Source organism: Nicotiana tomentosiformis, chromosome 3 (assembly GCF_000390325.3).
Source record: "Nicotiana tomentosiformis chromosome 3, ASM39032v3, whole genome shotgun sequence".
Classification (NCBI taxonomy): Eukaryota; Viridiplantae; Streptophyta; class Magnoliopsida; order Solanales; family Solanaceae; genus Nicotiana; species Nicotiana tomentosiformis.
Window position 1 is genome coordinate 135,981,131 of NC_090814.1, and position 4,192 is coordinate 135,985,322.

Here is a 4,192-nt window from a genome sequence, read left to right on the forward strand (position 1 = left end):
GTCTTCTCTTTATGATCGTATTAGGGAGCGTCAGTATGATGAACCCCATTTGCTTATCCTTAAGGACACAGTTCAGCACGACGATGACAAGGAAGTCACTATTGGAGATGAAGATGTATTACGGATGCAGGGCAGGCTATGTGTGCCAAATGTAGATGGTTTACGCGACTTGATTTTCCAGGAGGCTCACAATTCGCGGTACTCCATTCATCCGGGTGCTGCAAAGATGTATCAAGACTTGAGACAACACTATTGGTGGAGGCGGATGAAGAAAGACATAGTGGAATATGTAGCTCTGTGCCTAAATTGTCAGTAGGTGAAATATGAGCATCAACGATCGGGTGAATTGCTTCAGAAGTTGGAAATTCCATAATGGAAATGGGAGCGGATCACTATGGATTTCAATGTTGGGCTCCCACGGACTCGGAGGAAGTTCGATGCAGTTTGGGTGATTGTGGATAGATTGACCAAGTCAACTCATTTCATTCATGTGATTACTACTTACTCTTCAGAGCAGTTGGCTTAGGTATATATTCGCGAGATTGTCAGACTTCACGGTGTACCGGTATATATCATCTTTGACCGGGGTACACAGTTTACCTCACGGTTTTGGAGGGCTGTACATCGAGAGTTGGGTACTCGTGTGGAGTTGAGTACAACATTTCCCCCTCAGACGGACGGGCAGTCCAAACGCACTATTCAGATACTGGAGGATATGCTTCGTGCGTGTGTGATAGATTTTGGGGGTACTTGGGATCAGTCCTTACCACTTGCGTAGTTTGCTTACAACAACATTTGACAGTCAAGCTTTCAGATGGCTCCGTACGAGGCCTTGAATGGTAGGCGGTGCCGGTCCCCAGTGGGTTGGTTCGAACCGGACGAGGCTAGGCTATTGAGTACAAACTTGGTTCAGGATGCCTTGGAAAAGGTTAAGTTAATTCAGGATTGACTTCGTACAACCCAATCTAGACAGAAGAGTTATGCGAATCGGAAGGTTTGTGTTGTTGCATTCATGGTTGGTAAGCGGGTATTGCTCCGGGTTTCGCCTATGAAGGGTGTGATGAGGTTCGAGAAGAAGGGCAATTTGAGCCCTAGGTATATTGGTCCTTTGAGATTTTTGAGAGATTTGGAGAGGTGGCTTACAAACTTGCACTACCACCTGGTCTCTCTGCGGTTCATCCAGTATTTCATGTTTCCATGCTTCGAAAATATCAGAGCGATCCGTCTCATGTGTTAGACTTCAGTTCGGTTCAGTTGGACAAGGATCTATCTTATGTTGAGTAACCAATGGCTATTTTGGATAGGCATGTTTGAAAGGTGAGGTCAAAGAACATTGCTTCCGTGAAGGTTCAGTGGAGGGGTCATCCGGTCGAGGAGGCGACTTGGGAGGCCGAGCATGATATGCACAGCTGTTATCCACACTTATTCACCAGTTTAGGTACTTTTTCTAACTCCGTTCGAGGACGAACGTTTGTTTTAGAGGTGGAGAGTGTGATGACCCAAAATGTCATCTTTAAATTTAATAATTAATATTGTATTCTAAGACCTCAAAAAGCACCATTTATCATTCCTCGACTTGCGTGCGCAGTTCGTAAAATTTTCTAGAAAGTTTTCAGGTGAAAAATGAATTAAAATGTGAATTAGAGCTTCAAAATTCAATTGAGTTGACTTTGGTCAATATTTTGATCAAACAGACTCGGATAAGTGTTTTCACAGTTCCGGTAGGTCCGTATCGTGATTTGGGACTAGGCGTATGCCCGGAATCAAATTCCGAGGTCCCTAGCCCGAGATATAGAATTTTGATGAAAAATTAAAAGTTTAAGTTCAAATAGTGACCGGATGTCAAATTATGTGCAAACGACCCCAGAATAGAATTTTGATGATTCCAACAGCTCCGTATGGTGATTTTGGACTTAGAAGCGTAATCAGAATTTTATTTGGAAATTCGTAGTGGAATTAGGCTTGAAATGCCAAAAGTTGATTTTTTGGGAAGTTTGACCGGGGGGTTGACTTTTTGATATCGAGGTCGGAATTCGATTTTGGAAATTGGAATAGGTCTGTTATGTCATTTATGACTTGTATGCAAAATTTGAAGTCATTCCAAATTGATTTGATGTGTTTCGGCACAAGATATAGAATTTGAAAGTTCAAAGTTCATAGATTTTGATTTGAGGTGCGATTCGTTGTTTTGCTGTTGTTTGATGTGGTTTGAAGCCTCGACTAAGTTTGTATGGTATTTTGGGACATGTTGGAATAATTGGTTAAGGTTCCGAGGGTCTCGGGTGGATTTCGGAAGGTAAACGGAATGAATTTCGGACAAAGAGGGTCGCTGGAAATTTGCACTAATTTTGCCAGAAATTTGCAGAAACTTCGCCAGAAATTTATGGTGTGTGGAGCCAACTTTGGAAGCTTATATCTCATAATTCATAAGGAATCGGAATATTGTCAAAATATTTGTAGTCGTTTGATTCTAGTTTCCAGAAAGTTAAACCATTCATTATTTGGACATTTGTACAGAAAGTTATGTTGGATTGAATGAAGGCTGGTAGAGCAGTATCGCCAGAAATTCTGATGCGTGGAGCCAACTTTGGAAGCTTATATCTCGCAATTCATAAGGATTATGAACATTTTAAAAACATGAAAATTGTAGTCGTTTGATTCTAGTTTCCAGAAAGTTTAACCATTCATCATTTGGACATTGGTACATAAAGTTATGATCGATTGAAGGAAGGCTGGTAGAGCAGTTTCTAGTGGACTTTTAGTGACGGAAAATGGACTTTTAGTGACGGATGGGCAGAAACTTAAGGACCAAAAATGGTCATTTCCTTCATTTCGTTTTGGATTTTTGGAGCACGGTTCTTGGGCGATTTTCACGGGAAAGTATTGGGGTAAGTGTTCCTTATCCTATATTGCTAATATTTCATGATTCCATACTCATTTACATCATGAATCCGTGAATTTATGGAAGAAAAATCAAGATTTTTACAAAATCTTTCAAAAACAAAAATTTAAGATTTGGAGGTCGAGTTGTTATCGGAATTTGATAAAATTGGTATGGGTAGACTCGTAATTGAATGGGTTGTCGGATTTTGTAAGTTTCGCCGGATTCCGAGATATGGGCCCCACTGGCAACTTTTGAGCTAATTTCGGATTTTATTGAAAAATATAATATTTTCTTATGAAATTGATTACTATAATTTTTGTTGACTGTATCGAATTAATTATGATTAGATACGAGTCGATCGGAGTCGGAAAAATCGAGGAAAAAGCATAATACTTGGTTAAATTGGAGCAAGTTGAGGTAAGTGACTTGTCTAACCTTGTATGGGGGAAACTTCCCTAGGATTGATAATTGTAATGTGTGAAAAGTCGTGTACACGAGGTGACGAGTGTGTGCACGGGCTAAATATGAAAGATTATGTTTTAAATTGTGTAGATCACTATTGCGCATTAATTAAATTATTTTATTTTGTTATATTCTTCATTATTGATTTAATGTTTATATTTTTAAATTTGCTTGACCTTTTCCTGCTAATTATTTTATCTGTTTAGTTGGAACTTGGTTTCTTTTATTCTGTGCATTATTTGAAGGTGGATTTTCTTTAAATTAAATATTATTAATATGAAGTATTTGACATTTTTAAACTTGATATTGAAGCAATGTATTAAAGATTTTGAAATATTATTTTTCTGAATTATTTACTCCTGAATATTTTTGTAAGATTTTCGTACTCATTGTGATGGAGCAGTGAGCTCTTTATTGTGGAAAAATATTATTGTTGAATTATTTTGACATGAGCCGTGAGCTCTTTATTGTGAAAAAATATTATTGTTGAATTATTTTGACATGAGCCGTGAGCTCTTTATTGTGGAAAAATATTATTCATGATTTACTTTGGCATGAGCCGTGAGCTCTTTATTGTGGAAAAATATTGTTGTTGAATTATTTTGGCAAGTTAAATTATTTGAGCACTTGAGGTGCAAATTGTGATATATTGTGATATTGATACGCATGCGGTGGTATAAGGTTTGGGTATTGAAACGCATGCGGTGAGATAAGGGTGGCTTGATACGCGTGGCAAGTAGGGGGAACTACTAGAAGTCATGCGGTGTGATAAGGATGGCTAAAACGCGGGATGCTATTTCGGAAAAAATATTTTCTTTCAAATAAATTGTGAAGGATCCCGCGGTG